Genomic DNA, 6,000 nt, shown 5'->3' on the forward strand with positions numbered 1-6,000 from the left:
CCATATAACACAGATCTACATAAATTAAAGATTAATTTATGTAGAATATATTTTTATGATGCATTCCTGAAGTTTACATAGTATAGGTAACTAAACATGTATCTTTCCAAACATTATGAGAACATTGCAATACCTTGTCTGGTGCCAAAAAGTGAGCAGAACACCATGGAATTTTACTCATGTATGTTTTAGCTAAAAAACATACATATGTAATACCTCTATGTGGTCAGCATTGTCATTAATGCTTATGGTGCGTTTTCCAAGTCCGGGCCTTAGGAGCCTGGAATCATCTTTTGGAGTTCTGTCTGTTGTTTCTGGTAACAGACAGAAATTCAATTCCAGCTGTTTGCCAACTGGAATTGTAATACTCTGCCTCTTTCCTCTGCCCCTCCTCATTTGGAACAATGCTGGAAATGATCTATTAAAGAAATGAAATAAGCTGTATTAAATACTATAATCACTGTAAAATATGCAAATGATCCTATATGGTCAAAAATGATAATAGGAAGACAAATTATGTTTTAATTTCTATTAAGCTATTCACAGTGATAACTTATGTCATCATAGGGTATGAAGCATGAATAACACAAATATTTGCACAAACATTACTAACTGTAACAACTGATGGATAATCTGTACATATGACTGTCATACCTTTGCATTTCTCTTCCAGTGTTGGAAGCTGCTGGCTGTTGCCGTGGTGGCTGCATGAGGAGTGGTGGCTGGAGGCTGGAACACAAACACGACTTAGGATAACATAAAATTATACTGAGTACAACGACATTATAGAATAATTCACACACTCCACATCCCATGCAAAGTCAGCATTGTTCTACCTTTGCATTTCTCTTCTGGTGTTGGAAGCTGCTGGCTGTTGCCGTGGTGGCTGCATGAGGAGTGGTGGCTGGAGGCTGGAACGCAAAGACGACTTAGGATAACATAAAATTATACTGAGTACAACGACATTATAGAATAAGTCACACACTCCGCATCCCATGCAAAGTCAGCATTGTTCTACCTTTGCATTTCTCTTCCAGTGTTGGAAGCTGCTGGCTGTTGCCGTGGTGGCTGCATCTGAATTGGTGGCTGGGGGCTGGAACACAAACACGACTTAGGATAACATGAAATTATACTGACATTGTAGAATAAGTCAGACACTCCACCTTCCATAACACTGTTCTAATGCCAACATTCAAAATTTGTGTTTTAAGTTATTTGTCCTTGTATGTATTTATTTATATGAAGTTATTTTACTTTTTCTGCTGCCACTTGAACAGGGCTTCCTGGCAGACTAAAAAGAGCTGGACTTTGCTAACCTCATTCTGTTATTTCTTTATACAGATCCTCTGGCCAGCACTTCTAATTTCCCTGTTCTGCCTTAATTGGACATGTTCTAAGTTGATAATTATAGATGTTGACAATACTGAGCAATAAATAAATTACACTCATGCCCATCTCATCATACCTTTGTCTGGCTCCTTGATGTGGTGCAGCTTGTGTCCTCCCATTTGACAAAATGTCAATGAAGTTGCGGACTGCTACCTCAACTATAGAGTTATCATCCTGTGGGAGACATAGAGCTTTATTCTCTGTATCCATCACAAAAGGTATGCTGTCAGATAGTGATCTAAGGGGGAGGGGGGCTGTTGGGGTTAGGTTACGTCATAGCTATGATCATGTTCAAGTCTCTCTTCTTTTTGTATAGCTTGAGTATAGGGAGTAGGGGAAGCCAAGATCATTGCGCAACATCAGCTTAACTTTGGACTTTTTTTACCAGTAACAGACTGGTAAAATCCTCCGACTTTAATGGCATCCCATTCAGAGGATTTCTGACATGGAGTACAACTAGCAAAGTACTTAGCAGCTTTCACCATGTTTTTATTTGGTTAGTACTTAGTACAGTGCTCTTGATTTATGTACAGTAATGACAGCGTACAACTAAACATGTCAACAACGACGGGACTCAAACCCTCAATCTTCTGATCCGAAGTCAGACACCTTGTCCGTTAGGCCACATGGTCTCACCTGAGTCATCCGGCCGGTACAGGGGTGGTCTGCTGCCAAGTGTGACACAGCCAGGAATAAAATTGTGCCTCCAAGTCTGAGGCTCTGATCCTTAGTTGGAAAAGGGTCGAGGGCCCTCTTCTTGCTTAGAACCAGTTGCTGCCTCAAGTGGAAGAGTTTAGGGATCAGACCATTTTGACCACGACTGGAGGAGCTCGTTCTACCAGTCGATCTTCCTTCCAACGCTCACCTCTGGTCACTCCTTATGAGTGGTGACTAAATGAATGAGATTGCGAATGCATAAGGGCTGAAATCATCTTCCACTCTGTGGTGATTAGGCTCACCTTCTTGGATCAGGGTGATAAGCGTAGTCATCTGGAATATGCTGAGAATACAGTCTCTGCCGCTCTTCTTTGAATGAAGCCAGATCAGGCGGTATGGGCATCTGGTCAGAGTATCATGTAGATTCCCCCCAGGGGAGATATTTTGGATCAGTTGCACGGTGAGGAGGCCTGAGGGAAGGTCCAGGACTCACAAGAAATAATACATTACTGGTGTTGCATGTGTGTCCACCCGAGAAGAGGAGTAGATTATGTCCTGTGAGAATCGGGGCTAGGGATGTCTGCTCACATTGCTTCCCCTGTGATCCGTTCCAGGACAAGCAGCATCAAATATATTGATATATCTTTGAAAGTCATGTGTAATGGAAGGGCGCCTACACATGTGCCGTTGTTGCTGATGTTTGTGGCCAGTATGGGGATTGAATCCATGACCTTGGCGTTATTAGCACCACGCTCTGACCAGCTGAGCTAACCGGCCAGGTTTTGAGTTTCCCTATGAGCAATTTTGTGCCAGAATAAGTGCTCTCAGTGTTTTCTCTGTTACCTATTTAAGTCACACAAATATTCTATACAGCTTGCCTTTAATTTTGCGGATTTGGATATTATCAGCAGTTGAGTTGAAAGACTTTTAGTTCTTCAAAAAATCCTTTCAATGCAATTATTTTATCATTTGTTATATGCTCCAATGACTCGAGGTGATAGAACTTACTCATTCAAGTCTCTCTTCTTTTTGTATAGCTTGAGTATAGGCAGTATGGGGAAGCCAAGATCACTGCGCAACATCAGCTTAACTTTAGATTTTTTTTACCAGTAACAGACTGGTAAAATCCTCCGACTTTAATGGCATCCCATTCAGAGGATTTCTGACATGGAGTACAACTAGCAAAGTACTTAGCAGCTTTCACCATGTGTTTATTTGGTTAGTACTTAGTACAGTGCTCTTGATTTATGTACAGTAATGACAGCATACAACTAAAAAAGACAACCACGGAGGGACTCGAACCCTCAATCTTCTGATCCGAAGTCGGACGCCTTGTCCGTTAGGCCACATGGTCTCGCATGAGTCAACCGGCCGGTACAGGGGTGGTCTGCTGCCAAGTCTGAAACAGCCAGGAATAAAATTGTGCCTCCAAGTCTGAGGCTCTGATCCTCAGTTGGAAAAGGGTTGAGGGCCCTCTTCTTGCTTAGAACCAGTTGCTGCCTCAAGTGGAAGAGTTTAGGGATCAGACCATTTTGACCACGACTGGAGGATTTCATTCTACCAGTCGATCTTCCTTCCAACGCTCACCTCTGGTCACTCCTTATGAGTGGTGACTAAATGAATGAGATTGCGAATGCATAAGGGCTGAAATCATCTTCCACTCTGTGGTGATTAGGCTCACCCTCTTGGATCAGGGTGATAGGCGTAGTCATCTGGAATACGCTGAGAATACAGTCTCTGCCGCTCTTCTTTGAATGAAGCCAGATCAGGCGGTATGGGCATCTGGTCAGAATATCATGCAGATTCCCCCCAGGGGAGATATTTTGGATCAGTTGCACAGTAAGGAGGCCTGAGGGAAGGTCCAGGACTCACAAGAAATAAACCATGCTAGTCTTGCATTGGTATTTCTGTGTGTCCACCCGAGAAGAGGTGTAGATCAGAGGTCTTCAACAGGGGGTCCGCGACCCCCAGGGTGTCCGTGGAGGTACTGCAGGGGGGTCGCGAAATCTTTGGTTGATTAGACGATTTAAAAAAAAAAAAAAATTAAAATTTTTTATTTTTTTTTCCAAACAGTTTTTTCTCACAAATTGTGTGCAAACATGTGCCATCCACAGATGGTTTGAGGATTCATTGTCCCATCTACATGCAAACACTCTGGAGTCTAAATCCCGCCGGCAGGATTTTTTTACACATTTCCAAAAACACATCTGTAACTCTGTGAGTTTTTGTCATTGAAACATATAAGTGACACCATTAAAAACCTTGAAACTTCTAGTTTTCAAATATATATATATTAAAATAAATTATATAGGTGGCCCTTTTTAAAGAGAGTGAACAGAAATCTTTGGATTTTCTGTAGTCTCAGACTGCAGCAGCCTCCTAGGCCACACCTATCGCTATTCACATGTAAAGTACCAGGTGATTGAGTGGCTATTCACAGGTGAGAACACGCCCCATTCAGCCAGCATGTGGGGGAAGGCAGCAATGTCCTACCAGTGACAGACAATTGTCACATGGAGAGTGACAGGGGGGTGGGGTGGGGGGAATCAGGGGTGTTACACACCCATCTAATTAGCATTCAACTAACAGAGACACTGCCTGGAGTTACAATTACTTTTTTACAGTTTGTGTGAAAACAAAAAAACATTTCTGACTGAACTTTTTACTTTTATGCAGCCAACACTTTTGTTTACAAGGTTCAACCTTCAAAAGTCTTGGCTAGATACATTTACAGTGTGTTTTCTTGCACTGTTTGAAGACCTCTAAAACTTGTTTTTTTGTACAGTTGTGTTTCCCCTCAATTTAAATAAAACTTGTTTGTATTACATTCACTTCACGCTCAAATTGTTTTTTGTTAGGCTTTTCCGAATACAACCATATGTGTCACTTTTGCTTTGATGTTTACAGTTAGTTGAAATACTTGAAAATGTCAAGGTGGTGACAACTGCCTCAAAGTCTCTGAAAAGGCCTTAGACTCCAGGGGGTTAAAGTTAAAATCTGTGGATTATTTGAATAGCTCAGTGTTGTATGCAAGATGTTTGTTTATAAAAGGCAGTGGCACGGCCACCCTGTACCTTGCACATGTTTAAAATAAAATATATTAACCTGTGTATTATTTGAAAAGCTTAGTATTGAATGTACAATAACAGAGGACCTATGTTTATACACGGCACTAGGCCCCGTTAAATATAAAACACAATTGTATGCTATATAAATAGTAGGGGGGTCCCTGCTCCAACTCTCCATCAGTTTGGGGGTCCCTGGCCTGTAAAACGTTGAAGACCCCTGGTGTAGATTATGTCTTGTGAGAAGCGGGGCTCGGGATGTCTGCTCACACCGCCTCCCCTGTGATCCGTTCCAGGACAAGCAGCATCAAATATATTGATATATCTTTAAAAGTTATGTGTTATGGAAGGGCGCCTACACATGTGGCGTTGTCGCTGATGTCTGTGAAACTTTGGCCAGTATGGGGATTGAACCCATGACCTTGGCATTATTAGCACCACGCTCTGACCAGCTGAGCTAACTGGCCTGATTTTTTGGTATTGCGGATTTGGATGTTATCAGCAGGTGAGTTGAAAGACTTTTAGCTCTTCAAAAAATGTTAATCCATTTAACAAAAGTGAAAGATTTCAGTCTTTTGACACAATAATTATTTTTTCTTACTTATATCAGAAAAGTGGACATTGGAGGACACTCATGTGCACACCAAACGAGTTCAAATTAAGAGTGTGTAGAAAGGGTTTCAGAGTTGGTCAAGTGTCAATTGTGATGTTGCTGAATGTTACATCATCTTTTGCAGGTTTTTTTTAGTGATAGATGTTGAGTTTGATTTGAAAATTTATACACAGCAGAGGATGGTTTCGGTCCATCGACCTCTGGGTTATGGGCCCAGCACGCTTCCGCTGCTACACACCTCATATTGGAATTGAACCCACAATCCCTGGCTTAGGA

At 41.8% G+C, this 6,000-nt stretch overlaps 3 non-coding genes across 3 annotated transcripts; all 3 read right to left on the bottom strand.

The window, feature by feature from the left end:
- Positions 1-2,749: 2,749 nt before the first annotated feature.
- trnai-aau (transfer RNA isoleucine (anticodon AAU)) lies at positions 2,750-2,823 on the bottom strand. Its single transcript has one exon. It is a non-coding gene; the product is annotated as a tRNA-Ile (tRNA).
- A 504-nt stretch (positions 2,824-3,327) lies between these two features.
- trnar-ucg (transfer RNA arginine (anticodon UCG)) lies at positions 3,328-3,400 on the bottom strand. Its single transcript has one exon. It is a non-coding gene; the product is annotated as a tRNA-Arg (tRNA).
- Positions 3,401-5,504: 2,104 nt separating this feature from the next.
- On the bottom strand, positions 5,505-5,578 carry trnai-aau (transfer RNA isoleucine (anticodon AAU)). The gene has a single exon. It is a non-coding gene; the product is annotated as a tRNA-Ile (tRNA).
- Between the last annotated feature and the right edge of the window lie 422 nt (positions 5,579-6,000).

The sequence above is a fragment of the Odontesthes bonariensis genome, chromosome 8, assembly GCF_027942865.1.
Source record: "Odontesthes bonariensis isolate fOdoBon6 chromosome 8, fOdoBon6.hap1, whole genome shotgun sequence".
Lineage (NCBI taxonomy): Eukaryota > Metazoa > Chordata > Actinopteri > Atheriniformes > Atherinopsidae > Odontesthes > Odontesthes bonariensis.